This window comes from Stegodyphus dumicola, chromosome 8, assembly GCF_044657685.1.
Source record: "Stegodyphus dumicola isolate Sdum_Otavi_A_Nest chromosome 8, ASM4465768v1".
Classification (NCBI taxonomy): Eukaryota; Metazoa; Arthropoda; class Arachnida; order Araneae; family Eresidae; genus Stegodyphus; species Stegodyphus dumicola.
The window spans coordinates 178435385-178451251 of record NC_140775.1 but is presented as its reverse complement, the minus strand read 5'-3'; the positions used below and the strand labels follow the sequence as shown (position 1 = coordinate 178451251).

At 32.3% G+C, this 15867-nt stretch overlaps 1 long non-coding RNA gene across 1 annotated transcript in view; it reads right to left on the bottom strand.

Moving 5' to 3' along the window:
- LOC118181071 (uncharacterized) overlaps positions 1 to 7513 on the bottom strand; it is a 35372-nt gene extending 27859 nt beyond the window's left edge. Inside the window, exon 1 of the long non-coding RNA XR_004756812.2 lies at positions 6871 to 7513. This is a non-coding gene — a long non-coding RNA (uncharacterized LOC118181071). The remainder of the gene's footprint in view (positions 1 to 6870) is intronic.
- Between the last annotated feature and the right edge of the window lie 8354 nt (positions 7514 to 15867).

Sequence of the window (15867 nt, the reverse complement as noted above, 5' to 3'; positions counted from 1 at the left end):
TGCGATTAACATCACTATATGTGGCCATACGTTTAACAGAATCGTAGCTGGGGTTTTCAACGTCTGGGGACAAATAAAGATTTCGCCCCGTCTCTTGTTTCCAAGAACTGAAAACATTTAATTCTAAGTTTTCCTAACATCAATCTGGCGGCCCCTGGAACTGCGCCCAAGGACACATCCCCTTGCCCACTCTCCCTATGCCACTGGTATGTACAGTCTGTCTATCATAAGAAAAGCTCTCCCAGTTAGTCTGCAGCTGTCTGTTTCCGTAGAAACGAGCCTTGGCCCATTTTCTGTAGGGGTATTTTGAACATTTACTTTTCAGCTTGCCATCTTGGCGCATTTAAAGATGAATTGTCAACTCTTGGTTCACCCCTATTTGAAATATACTAGCCCTGTTGCTATAGCGACCGCCATTAGCCAGACACTGTGGCGGGAGCTGTTCTTCTCGTAGACGGACAGTAAAGCTAAGTATCAATCCTCCACAGGTGTCGTGGCTCTTAAATTGCCTATGTCATGCCTCCAGGCAATAGTGTACCTACCTGGATACCATTATTAGAGACACTTATTCTATCAATTTATGCTGAGAGTTGCCAGCCTTAAACATACCGATAGCTCCAATGTTAATTAGTTCAGCGCAAAATGCACATGATACAGAGAACATCAAATAAAACGTCGCATCGTCCTCCATTTTTGAATGTTAATACAGCTTTATATACCTTTTTTCTTGTGGGAAACACTTTTGCCATATGTTATCGTTATAAAATACGAAAAGCGATTTTACAGCTTAATGTAACACACACATACACAGATATATATATATATATAATTTATTATTATAAAAGGTTTTTCATATATCATCACCAAGGAAGAAAAATTTAATTGAAGCTATGAATTATTAGAAAAAAATTTTTTTTTAAGTGTTCAGATTTTTATTCTAGTAAAAATTACTTAAAAACTCTATATAAAAAATTTTTTTAACCGTAAAAATTCTAAATATTAAAATTAAAATTTAAAGTACAGAAAATGTAGCTATTGTTTTTTATTGCAGATTATTAATTGATTTATCAAGGGGAACAAACCAGTCTACTATCAATTAACAATAAACAAATTAAGTGAGAGTGTTTCGTCTTTTTCAAGTAAGGAAAAAATTAGTTATTTTGCTAGAGTTAGATAATGAGCTACGAATAATATTAACTATTAGAAAGATATTAGCCTACTTAAGCCAAAAACTCTTTTGTCATAAACAAATTCTAACATAAAAATGAGCAAGGTATTCTTCTTAATTTAAGGTATTCGTTAAGAACTGAATTAACGAAATCCTTGTTTTCAAAAAAATATTCCCGACATTCTCACAGTATTGTAAAGACAATAAAACAATTAAAAACTATCGAAGGAAGACATTAGTGGGAAAATGTACAAACGAATACATTATTTTAGATTTCTTTTATAATCAAACCCAAAATCAAAAATAGAAATGAAATTTACACATTCTTTTATATTAAAACGTTAATTTCAAAATCGAAATCAAAATTAAAATGTATGTAATCTTTTATAATAATACTTTAAATTAAAAGTAGTTATTTATATACAAATTTAGAAACAATGCCAGGAAGGGAATTAAAATTAACCTACTTGCCTGCAAAATTTAAAACGAAAATTTTGGAAGTGTAAATGTTTTCAGTGAATTTAAAATTTAAAAAAAATTAATCATCCAGAAAAAAATAATTTCCTTTGCATGTATTGCAAGTTATTTACACACTCATGAATCAGTTTATTTAGAAAACCAATGTGGACACCGCATGACTTCTTTGTGCACTATTAAATTATGTACATTTTTTATGCACTTTATTTTAACATATTTCCTCTATTTATTCAAACTTAATTAACCGACCCTTAAGTTCAAAATGATATCAAAAATTGCAGATTTTGAAATTAATATCACGATCAATTTTTCTCGTACGAGTGTCAAACTGAAAGTTAACTTTTGGTCTTCTCATTGATAATTCTACAACTATTGCATGCAGATTACCTAAAGCATACAGACCTTAACTAGAACATAACAACGGTATAATTCAATGACTTTTAAAGCAAAAAATGCACAATTTACCAACATATAAGAATAAAAACAACTAAAAAAAAAAAAAAAAAAGACGAAATTCACCGAACCGCGTAACAGACTGGGTATATATATATATATATTTATAAACGTTTGGTGAGGCCAGTTTCAAGGAAAAAAGGATGTGCAAAACTAGATATTACTGCTCTCTCATATGCCAAATTTCAACGTTCTACGGCTACTCGATTTTGAGTTATGAGGGATACATACAAACGTACGTACAGACGACGCGAAAAAAAATCTCTTCTGAATTGAATGAAAACTAATTATAACAATAATTGCAACAGCAAATACCGAGTAAAAAATTACTGCTGAAGACAGAATCTCTGGGTATTATGCCTTAATACCTGTCATATTTATTACAAATATATTTGAATAAGTAGTAACATTGAATTTCACATTCACAAATTTATCATATAAACCCGAGCTTCGAAGTTTAATTAACACGGAATTAAGTTTTTGTATGCAACAAAAACCTTTCTTTACTGCTATAGCAACATAAACCAATGATAGAGCATCATCAGATAAATACAACGTTCTGTCAATCTCTTCGGTGTACCTCCAAGTTAACTCAGATTTTGGAAGAATAAGAGCAGAACTTCTGTCAATAACGGCCGTTACTTGAGAGTTTTCTTTTAAAACCCAGTGATTTTTTTCAATATATTCGCCAAGAAGTTTCAGATGTTCAGATTCCGCGCTTTTGAGTACGTTAAGGGTAACCTCTCCTTGCCTGATGTAGCATTTATAACTTCCTTTTTTAACTTCCTGAGCTAGTTCCAGAAAATTCCGCACTGGTTTTGTCTTCAGAGGAACTGCTAAAAATGAAGATAGGCCACTAACGTAAGCTGACGATAAAAAAAACGCGCAAAATAACCAAAGTATAATGATCAAACTTTCACCTAAAGTATTTGGTTTGATCGAAAGTGGCTGCCTCAAAAGGTTACCCGTCAGTTCCATGAAAACATTTAAAAAATTGTACTGTTTCCTTGACACAAACCGGAATGCCATTGCCATAGATAACAGCGAAAAGAAACTGCTTATCCAAACAGTGCCCTGAAAAGCGTTGATGTAAAAACTCACTTTATGTTTTACTTCTGGCATGCGAGTTACGAACTGAATACTATCCGAACTGTAATATTCGCTGAAATCTACTGCCTCAAATCTTTGATCTGTAACAGCAAACACACCTAGAGCTATATCTGCCTCACGTCTTTGAACCATTCCTATGATTCCACTCCAGTTTCCATCTTCTTTCATGCGCCCCCATTCTCTGTCTGGTGTATCAAGCAACTTATAGCGGAAATCTAAAGCGTCTGATAATGTTTTCACAAATTTTGCGTCAATTCCATGATAGGATTTGTAACTACTGCTATTGCTTTCCACTGTGAGATATGGAGCATACGCTACGGCAGCAACTTTGAGAAAGTTAGGGCAAATCATTTTTACGCTTTCTGACTGTCCATAATTGGATACTTAACTTTTCATTTGGTCCTGCAAATTTTATTCGTCGATTACTTCGCGTGTAGTTCGTCGATTGCTTGTTTCCTCACTCTTGTTGTCCTACCAAAATTTATTCAATAATGTAAAAAAAAAAAAAAAAAAAAAAAAAAATCCGAAATGTTTCAGATTTTAAATTACGTCCAAAGGGGCGTTTTTTAACATTTTGTGTGTTACTTTTCTTTATTAAATATCATGTTCCTCGCACTTAAACCATAAGATCCAGTGCAACAGCAATATCGCAAAATAGTTTTAAAACGAACATATCTTTAGAATTTCCGATACAGAGACTCACGCGCTGGAGATAAAAATGTTTTTTCTGCACAACGTTGCCATTGCTCGCTTTGAAATCCTTGAGTTTGTTAATCAAAAATTCGTCAAAGTTTTAAAAAATAGGAAATCGATCATAAAACAAATTTCAAATTTCAAATTTGGTCTTCCACATGCTCATATTCGTTGGAGGATTACGTTATTCAAAATTCGATGACTCTATGTACCGTTGTTTTATCACAATACGAGAAATATACATACATTTATGCAGATTTTTCATTATTTAATTTCTTCAAATATAATGCAGGACTCTAACATTTTGTGGCAACAGTTTGAAAAGTGAACCGACATTTATGAGTCCGACGCAAAATGCCAAAACGAAACTAATAGTCCTTCGGGATTCAAATCCCTTTGGACTGAAAAAAAAAAAAAAAAGTTTGTAATTCCAAGCGATGCTACACTAAACAAAAATGTGCTGACCTAATTTTAAATCAATACCTTCTACCAAACATTTGTTTAGTGAAATTTTACACAGATGGTTTCTACAGCACATTAATTAGAAATACTATTTTTTTCTGAACGCAGATGGCGTGATATCGTGTCACTGAATATAAATGATATTCTCGTGGAAGCTTATATTATTGAAAATATAACATATTACGTTTACTGTACGTTGTTGATATTTCCTACATATTAGGAAAATATTTGTTTTTTATCCAATATATGCCGTTTCCATGTAGGCACGTTTTTAATTCTTTCAACATTGCATGTCTAATAATTTTTTCGTACAAAAATAAGATCTGACACAATGGCAATTTCAAGTAATGGGAGGACAATAATAGCCTTTTAACTTCTTTGTACGAAATAAAGGAAGTATTAAAACATTTCCGGTGTTATATTTCAACGGAAATTGGCCGATCTCGAATCCATTTGAGCGATGTTTTTGAGTGACATCTGTTTGTACGGACAGAATAAAGAAATCTTTTTTCAAAAACCGATTGTAAAATCGACTTAAAATGGATTCAGAAGAGATTTTTTTTGTTGATGTCTGTACGTACATTTATATGTATGTTGCATATTTCAAAAACGAATAGCCTCAGAACGTTGAAATTTTGCATAAAGGCTAGCTATAACACACAATTGTGAACCTCCCTTTTTGGTTGCCATTTGCTTGCACCAAAAGTATATATATAAAAATCACATGACCTGCGCTAAAGCTGCAAAGTAATAAACCAATAATTTATAATAAGAAAACTTTTTACATACCATTTCCAAGGAACAGAAATGCAATTAAAACCATGAATATTAAGAAAAATTTTAGTCAGCATTTTAAATTAGTATTTTCTAAACCTCTATTGCTTTAAAAACATAAAAATCTGTTAAAAATCCTTCATCGCAAAAATACCAAGATCAATTTTTAAGTATTAGAAGTAGCTAGTTACTACAATAGCTATTGTCATTGATTGCAGATTAATCGACTTTCTCACGGGGAATAAACCAATCTGCCAACAATTAACAACAACTAAAATAAGTGAGAGTTTTCGTCTTTCTTCTAAGTAAGCATCAAACTATTTTAGTTCTCGATTTATGATGGTAGATTGGTTTATTCCTCTTGATAAGTCGATTAATCTGCGATCAATGACAATAGCTACTTTTTCAATACTTAAAAATTTTTACTTTAATTTCGGTATTTTTTGGATTAAGAATATATATATACTAAAGAAATGTTGATTATATTATCTACTAATATAAATTTAGGACGATAATTACTTGGTTTATTAATTTTCTTTTCCAAAGCTTGAATTTTTGTTATTCATGATTTGAATTCAAATAGTACCTTTCAAAATCTTTTTCATGATTTTAGTTCAAGTCGCTTAAAAAGCTTTTTTCATGATTTACATTCAAGTTCCTTTTAAAAAACAATTTTAGGAATTAAATTTCCTACTTCTGGGTTCCCTCATTTTGTTACACTGTACCAAATTTATATTAGGAGATAATATAATCAATATTTCTTTAGTAAATAAATTATTATTATCTTTGCAGCTATTGCGCAAGTATTAGAAAAACTTGTTTTCGATTTCATTGAATTTGAATTCATTCGATATATATATATAGATATATATATATATACCCACTCTCTTACCCGGCTCGATGAGCTCAGTTTTTTTTTTATTCTTATATGTTTGTAAATTCTGCAAATTTGCTTTAAAAGGGATGCTGTTCTTAGGCTCCGGTTAAGATTTGAATGCCTTCAGTTAATCTGCATACAATAGTTGTCGAATTATCAACAATTTAGAAGTTATTTAAGTGGTGCTAAGCATAGTGAAGCCGCCATTTGTTTACATTTCAATTCTTAGTAGAATAGTGAATTAAGTCAGTTTGTAAACCGTAAGGATAGTCAATTACAAATGAAAGAAAGTTGTGCTTTTCCGGGATTGCAACATCAGAAAAAAATATAAATAAATATTGTGCTAAAAAAAATAAGAGACAGCAAAGCGTCAAGGAACGGAAGCAAAAATGAACGCTGCTTACCGTATCTGTAATCAATCTCCTTCCATCATTTTTAATTCTTTGTAAATAGTAATAAATAATGTTGTCTCGCTAAAGGAGTTTTTTAAATTAAAAGCCCCCAAATGACTGGATTTATAAGTGCAGAAAACAGAATCCTTTCGTTAGCCGGCTAAAATTCCATAAGCGGAGTAAGTTGGCGCCAAACTATTTTGGCCTTCAAAATTTGTCGGCAATGAAAGCACTAAAATGTGATTTTTAAACGTCAACAGAATAGTAACTTTTAAGTTTTGCAGTAGTGAAACGCCGTTATTTTATGTAAACAGAATAGTAAAATGAGATGATAAAATACTAGATGAGTAAAACAAAGTCTAACAGCTTTGCAAGTACAAGCATATTCCTATATATATGCAATTCATCATATAGTAGAATGAACAATTCTTAATTATAATTATTGAGTAAATAAATGTACACACTTATCAGATCAGAGCACTGCGAAGTTAGTTTTAAACATAAACAGAATAGCAAATTATATGTATTCAGCATCATAAAACTAACTAAAAAATATTGAAATTACTATCGTCGTGGAATACAACACACTAAACAACTTTCGTTCAAAGCTAAATATTCCACATCTTTCGATTGCCACATGCAAGAAACAAAACTTTAAAAAAAAAAAAAAAATTAGCTAAATAAAATTAAATGAAAACATTCCTAAATTATAAACTTCCTGTCATATGAAATCCAACATTCTCCCACCAACAACAGCTTAACCTTCTACAAATATTTATATAAAAATAATATTAAACATATATATAATAATAATATTAAACAGTAAATTTAAACTAAACTTAAAAACTTTTAAAAACAAACACAGTATTTCAAAATTAAATTTTTAAAAAATCTGGCTACACTAAATTCGCGCTCTTCCAGTTACCGAAATAAAGCTCTAGGTTTGCCACAAGAAAACATACAACCGGAAACCACAACCAAATTAAAATCGCGCCAAATAAAAACCTATCGCCAAGCTTGGCGCTCAACCCGATTATGGAATTTTAACCCGTTAGCCCTACTAAGCGAAGAAAAAGTTCTACTTAAACCAATTTCAGTGTCTTTTTTGCCGAGAGGGACCAAAAGTAAACTTTCAGTTTTGTGCACCGAAAAATATGCTTTCTTGCCCGCTGGCCGAATATCTTGTTTTTGTACACAAACTCTAATTTTATTTGTAAAAACTGTTTTTTAAATCTGTTTTCAACTGTGTTTTATGTTTTTCTGTATTTTATAATTTTTAATGAATATGTTCTGAGATTTTATGTGTTTTTGTCTTGCCGCGGAGTGAGAACGGAATGAATTGGAATAAGAAATACATCTGTAATGAATTGCGAAGAAATAAGTTTAAATGAAATGCAGCAAAATTTACGTATAATTTAACAGGCCATAGAAAGGAGGTCATGTGGGTGACTGTCTTTACTGTTCCTTCTCTCTTTCCGTTCTTTCGAACGCATGCAAATGAGTTGTCATGTATTTAAGTGAGGGTTTAAGATTGTTCAGATAGAGCGTATTCTGCTTTTAAAGGCCACGTTACTATTGTAATATCAGGTCAATATTAGAGAACTTCCTGTTTATCTTGGAAACGGACCGCAATGTCCACCGCGAGGGCTGGTGAAAGTGATCAAGGAAGACTCATTGGACAACCCCTTGCGGTATATCCGTTACTGATCTCGTAAGAGAAACGAAAACGTGGCTTTTGTCTAAGAAATGCGAGCGAATAACACGCATCACGCGTCAGGAAAGCTGATGTCTTTCTCCTGTATTAATGTTGTGGTACTACTTTTTAATTAACCAAGAAAGCTTATGTTAAATTTTTAAATAAATATAAAAAAAGGCAACTGGTCTCAGTTTTTCCATCAGTGAAGTTCGTCGACGTTACACAATGTTTACTATTCTAAGATAAGAGATTTGTCTTCGATCTTGCATTATACTTGCCTATAGTTAAATTTACGGTGGCTTTGCAAATGCGGTCAAGAGCAAGAGACTGACGTTAAATACCGAAGGGCAAAATAAACGGCTGTGTAAGGGATCATAAGGGGAGATATATTTTAAAAGAAAAGTGTTTTTAGGTCTCATTCATTATCAGTATATCAGGAATATATATCGCGCGCTAAAGATAAAATTTTTTTTTTTTTTTTCGTACAGTGTTGCCATTGCTCGCTTTGAAATCGCTGAGTTTGTTAATCAAAAATTCGTTGAAGTGTTATAAAATATGAAATCGATACTAAAACAAATTTTAAATTCAAATTAGGGCTACCACACGCCGATATTCTATGGAAGATTACGTTATTCAAATTTTGATGGCCCTAGGTACCATTGTTTTATCATAAGCGAGAAACATACATACATTCATGCAGACTCTTCATTATTTAATTTCTTTAAATAAAATACAGGACGATAATATTTGGTGGCAACAATTTGAAAAGTGATTCGCCGTTTATAGTTTTCAACGCAAAATGCCAAAATGAAATTAATAATCCTTCTGGGCAAATTGCCTCTTTGGACTAATAATGTATTCTAAGAGCGATGGGCTGATGCCTACAGTAAGGGTTTGGAATCAAGAATATATTTCGCAGAACCATTATATTACTTGCAAGTATTTCATTAACTGATATCGTTAAATTTTGAAATTTCATATAAACTTGAAAAGGGATATAAAAATTAGGAAATATTTTATTTTTAAATAAACATTCAATTTATGTGTAGATAGCTGCAAATATTTAACTCAGTTGTAATTTTATGGGGGGAAGGAGAAGTAGGAAATTCCACTGGTTAAGTAATGGAAAATCGAGAAAATTTTGGGATCGAGGAGCAGAACGCTTTTTTCTGGGAGAAGGGGAAGGTCTATACCAGAAACGAAGCAATAACACAGATAACTAGCATGTAACTAAAAAAAAATATCATATTTTTTTTTTAAATTACAAATTTACATTTATTAATCAATTCAGAAATGCATACAAAAGCATTGAAGTCAAGATTACTGTTTAATTTGACGGTATTTTTAGACATTATGCTGTACATAAAACGGCTTTTCTTCGTTAAGAAGTTCGTTTTTAAAAAGGTACCCTTTTTCATCGAAATCGTCGGCACTGATACGAAATGAAAGGCGATTTATACTATACCTCAATTTCCTGGCCTGTAAGACGCGCAGTGATTTATCAGGTTAAGACTTGGGAAAAATACTTAGACAGAAAAGGATTAAGTACCTATTGTAATGATAAACACTTTATACAACGAAAACGGAACTGTTGCATTAAAAAATTAGCAAATACATCAGCGTTTCTTAAAATACCAGAAATTCGCCATCACTGTTGCTAAAATCATAGTTATTTTCACTTAGGTTGTCACTGTAACTAGATTTGCCACTTTCTTAAAACACAACGTCATCCTTATTTCCACCTAGTGCACTGCTAATTCCCCACTTTTTAAAAGATTTCTTGTAGGATAAAATTGAATAATAGGATAAATGTACTTTTCAGTATTAACTTCATTCTGAAGAATTTACCGCGGTCTAGTTTGCGTTATTTTATTCATAAAGTCTCAAATTAAAAACAATTTAATGTTTATATGTCATTAGACAATTAACCAAAAAGCAGCGACCCCATTGTAATCGAAAAACAGTCCTTAGACGCGAAAAGGTTGAAGGCCATTTGGGTTAAGACTATTTTCTCAGATACTCAGCTACTTCGCATACATGGAACATAGCATTCGAAATGAAAAATTCAATATTTACTACAAATTCATTGATGTAGCAAATAGTCTTTCTACTCCTACTTTAAAAAAAAGATGTTATTTGCTTTACAGTTTATAGTTCAATAATACATTTTCATTGTACAAAATTGCACACATTCGAAGAATTCAATTTGTATTTTCCTCTGCATAAAAACTGAATGAAGTTAGATGTTCAAACGACCCCCACATTTTCTCAAGACCACGAGCAAGATTATCCCCTCCTTTTCAGCACCCCCCGTGAAAAAAGGGGTTCTAAATTTATGACCTGATCGCATATAGGGTGATTTCAAATTCACGCCTGAGAAGTCGGAACCAGCTTTGCGGTTAATTTGTGTTGTAGCCTTTAGATATTAGTTATTTAAATTTAGCTTTACATTTAAATTTCTACTTTGTTTGTCGACGTAAGTGCTGGCAGACTTGTAAACACCAGGCGGGCTTTCTAAATCGTATTAAGTTTTAAATAAAGAGTCTTTTACAACCTTCTCAAGTTTGTGCGGTACATCAGACATACCGATAAGTCGCTTAAAGTCTACCAAAAGCTTGGTCGCAATATCCAGTAGTTTAAATTTTATCAGGTTTAGAAATATTTTGATACTTATAATGGTTTAAAACTTTAAAGTAAGAAATTTAGCTTTTATCGAAAATAATATGGATATAAATGTAGAAATATTCTTAATGAAAACCAGAAAACGTCTGCAAGAAAACTTGTGATGCAAAATACATTCAAGTTCTAACAGAATAATGATCTTAAATATAAAGCCCTAAATATTCGTCTGCAGTTGTTACACAGCTGTCCTGAAATTATTAAAATTCTCCATATACTTCGGACTTAAATCCTATGCAAATGTACAGATTAAGTTGGAGAAAGAATAAGTAAACATGATATTTTTTCGAAAGCTGTATTAAAGGTATTTCGTTTGACAAATGGAACATACTTACTAGAAAAACTTAATTAAATCCATGCCAAATCGCATGAAAAGCGTACTTTTAGGTAAAGGATAATTAGCGAAGTAATGGATGTCCCGTTATTTTCCTAATTTTATTAAATAAATGCGTTCTTTACTTAATTTATTTATCCGTTCTTTACTTTGTTAAACACATCCGTGTTCAAAGTGTTCTAATACTTACGTGACTTCATTTTCAGCACGTTTAGAATTTTTTTTTTTTTTTTTTTTTCAAGCCCATAGCAACGGTATTTTGCGTTGAATGACTAAAAGTGTTGACTTACATTTCAAACTGTTGCCACCAAGTATTATTGCCCTGTATTATATATAAAGGAATTAAATAATGAAGAATCTGCCTGAGTGTATATATGTTCAACGCGCGAGGCTGTTTATCAGAAATTCTAGTCTGTTTCTAAATAGCTTTAGCCCAAATGCTCTCGAAAGTGTTAAGTGTTTGCGTGTGTAAATTGAAAAAAAAAAAAAAAAAAAAAAAAAAAAAAAAAAAAGCCCCTTTGGGCGTAATAGGAAATTTCAAAGCTTTCACATTTTTTTTTTTTTTTAACAAAAACTTTTGAATAACTTTTTTCAAAATAAGAAAGTTTTAAAATGCATGATCAATAACACATGCAAAAGAAAAATAAAGTCATTTTGCTAATTTAGTAACTGATATTTGCAAATAAAACTAAATAAATATGAGCCACTGTATTGTAACTGGAAGTAAGGTGGCGGGAAGGAAAAATCAGCTAAAATTCCAGCATTCGAACAACAGTCGCTAAATAAACATTAAATGAACAGTGGTGTTTGTTTCACGCAGACAGATGAGTTTCATTTCATTTTCTTTCCTTATAAAATTAGAGAAATTCCAGTTGAAACATGAACGAAAATAAGAATCCATCTAGGAAAGCAAACAGTGAAAAAATAACAATAAGCACATGGAACTTAAGTAATGCAAAAGTGTTTTAATTGTGCTTACTCACGTATATTTTTCAGCCAGGCAGAAAGCAAGCGGTTTTAAGCTATTCATTCAGCAGCAAAGGAAAGGAAATAAATTTATATTTCAACATCTCAAAGAATTATATTTTAATTAATTTAATTCTTTGCAGGGCTTAATTTCTAAGATTAGAATTGCCAGAGCTCTATGGAATACCGTCAGCAAAGTATAACAAGAGTAAATAAATAAATAAATAAAATGACTATTAAACTCATTAATAATTTTAAAATCAAATAGTTAATTATTATCAAATTAATTAATTGCTATTTAATTAATATTTATAAATTTTTATTTAATCAATAATTATTATATAATTAATTATACTCTAATTGATAATTATTAGATAATTGACTAATTATAATTTAATTGATAATTATTAGATAATTAATTATTATTTATTGAAATAATTAAAGATTGAAGTAATTAAATAACTAAAATTAAATAAAATGTAAAGGGATAAATTGAAATTTAATAATCGATTTTTAATATAATTTTATTGTTAAAATAAAATTTTCTACTGAAATTGTTATTCAATTACATAAAAGAAGTGCCGCAGCCCTCTTATTCAGGGCTCCGGTGCGTTCCGGCTAGAATTATGATTTATTACAAAAAATAAGAAGCACCGGAGCCTCCATCCGGTGGGCTCCGACCCAATTTATGCTCTGATCGTAGGGGGGAGAGGAAAAAGTTCTTTTATCATCACAAAAATTAAATATACTTAAAGTATAGCTGATGAAAATGCCAGGGCGAAACAGAATGAGGGTATGAGTGGGTGGAAACAAAAAATGAGGGGAATCTTGGTGAGAGAGAACATTCTCTTTTACCGCGGCTTTCTGCTGATATAATTATAGCCATTAAGTAGATGTGTGTCAGGGGTAAAATGAATCCTGAATCTGACTCCTAAGGATGAATGTAAAGTTGATGGTTACGATTTCCCCCATTAGTGGATACTGTCAGAAGACGATGTATAGGACGTGCTTGAGCAGTTTATCTCAGTATTTTACTCTTATTATACTTGCTGTCACTTAACGCACATTTAAGAACACAAATTTTCCTTCCTACGAGGATAATTAACTGTAAGCATCGATAACAATATACTAGATACGATGGCATGGCGAGAAATTTACGCGTTCCTAAACAAACTCCCCCCAAATTTGTTGCCCTTCTTAATGGTAAAGGTTTCCGCATGTGAGTGAGGGGACTTGAACGTCTCATGTTCTCATAAGTTCGTATTTCTAGGGAAATAGAGTATTGGAAAGTCTGCTTATTGTTAAACTAAAACTTTAGGAATTATAATTTTTTTCCCTTTAAAATGTGTTTCAGTTTTATAAAAAGAAGTACCGGAGCTCATCTTATTTAGGGCTCCGGTGCGCTCCAACTAAAATTGTAATTTATCTTAAAAATTGAGAAGTACCCGGCTCCGGCGCAATTTAAGCACTGATTCTTTGAGAATTAAATTAAATGAATTAAAAAAATAATAATAATAATTAAAAAAAATGAAAGGGTTTAAATTTTTTATGGTCTTCCAGAAGGGCTCTTCTAAAATTTAATATGGCTTTAAATAGAGGTTATCAATAGAGGTGGTTCTGACTCCTACTCCGTATCAAAGCATTAACTTCTCTGGATAAATCATCTAAACGAGCCATCAATTAATCAACTGGCTCGTGGACTCTCACAGCTCTGACTAGGTAGCGATCTCTACGAGTAGTTGCTTACTGGGCTACCTCGAATTTTACGGCGTACAACAGAGCGTTTTTATGTCCTTGATATCCGCCTTTCGTAGATCTGTGCTGTATTTCCGAATCCTGAATGCCGGTGATGAAGTACTGCACGGACAATATTTTCATTGTTTCTCTAGGGCACTCCGAAACGGCGAGGTAAGATAACCTTTCAACATCCGTGGGGAGCTCCTGGAGTGTTTCGGTCAATTAAATCCCTTCAACATTTAATTGAGGCCTGCTGTAGTCTTCCAAACATTTCTCCCCAAAGCGCAGCTCCACTTGCCGGGAGGTCTTCCCATCATATGTCAATAGTTTCAGAGAGGGAAAAGCAGGTATGAAGAGAAATTTAAAACCATCCGAATTGCTCCCTGCCGTCGGTACGAATTTCTTTAAATTATCAACTTCTTTGGCAACTGCAGAAACGAAACCCTGTCATCAATTTGTTGTTTGATATGTTCTTGGACGACAGAATCAATTTGCTGTTGGAAGGTCGAAATTCTTCCTGCGATTCGTTGCTCCACATCAAAAACTCTCTCTTCTAGTTGTTCTTTCACAGAAGAAACTCTTTCTTAAATTTCTCCAACTTTATTTTCAACAGCATCTGTTCTGCCTTCCATAGACTCAAATTTGTTTTCTATTATACAGGTAATCTCTTTAACTGATTCTTGACGAGCTTCCATCATTTCTCGGCCAGCTTCCATCTTTGCTTGAACCGCTTCATCACCTCTTTAACGAATTCTTGGCTAGCTTTTATTTCTGTTTTTGTTGAGACAGCTGAGGCTGCAATCAGCTGTCTCAACTGCTCTTCCGATTGGCATTCAAAAATCCCACTTCTGACACCAAAGAGTGTTGCGTGCGTATAGGTTCATAATAAATTGACTGCAGAAGTCGGATGAAAAGTGAATAAAATTTACTATTACAACGAATAAAAACAAAATGCTGAAATTTTCTCAGAGATAGTAGTAACTATCGCAATATCTCACAGCAGTTATATTTTAAACTACTAAAACGTTTTGGAGAACACAATTCAAAGTAGAAGATGCTAATCCAATCTCACCACAAATTCCCTACAATAAACAACAACAGTGTTTTAAACAACTGAATTGAGATGTTTTCCTCCAACTTTTATAAGCTTTTTAAATGCACGAGAACATTCTCGTATTTTCTCGATAGCAAAAGAGTACAATTACGAGATATTTAGTACATAGACTCATATGATGAGCAATTCTCCAACCTGCCTCTTTCAATCCAATGATACAACCTCTTTCAAAGTCTGACAGTTACTCATAATGAGATCGAATCCTGCAGTGAGGCATTTTTTGTCGTTGAAAGGTATCCTAAATCCCAATGGAACAAAAATTTTTAACAACAGTTCAAGAACAGCTTCTTGTATGCATCTGCTGGATGCACTGGAGATCACACTATTCATTCACAGGACACCAAATTTTAGTCATTTGCGTATTTGGTCAAAACATTCATGCATACAAAATTTCAAAGCAATCCGATGATTCCTTCTTGGTGCGTCGATTTTTTTGTTATAGAGTGTATTTCCACTAAGTAATCATCTTGAAATCTTATATGTAACTTATGTTATATGGTTTTATTTTTCAGTTTATTTTCATTTTATATGCAAAGTGTATGCTTCTTAACATAATTTGCATTTAGAAATTAAATATCAGCAGGGCCTGCTCCAAGTATAGATGACGTAGATATCTATACTATTAAAATCTGTGCTTGACCCGTCTGTTTGTTTGTGGCATTATCTCCTTTGCAGTGGCTGGAAGTTGAGTTTCGAGAGTGGTATTTCTGGATTCCAAAGATTTGTATGAAGCAATTTTGACCATTCTCATCTTCGTACAACTTTAATCAGCTGAAATACTAATTAAAAACTTCAAAAGCACTAATTTTTGCCCTAATGTTTTCTGAGTGGCCACAGTCTCGCATGCCGCAGATAAAAATCCGCTTTCTTTCGAAAAGTGTTGCTATTTTTCTTTTTCAAATTGAACAATTTGCTAATTAAAAATTTGGATTTTT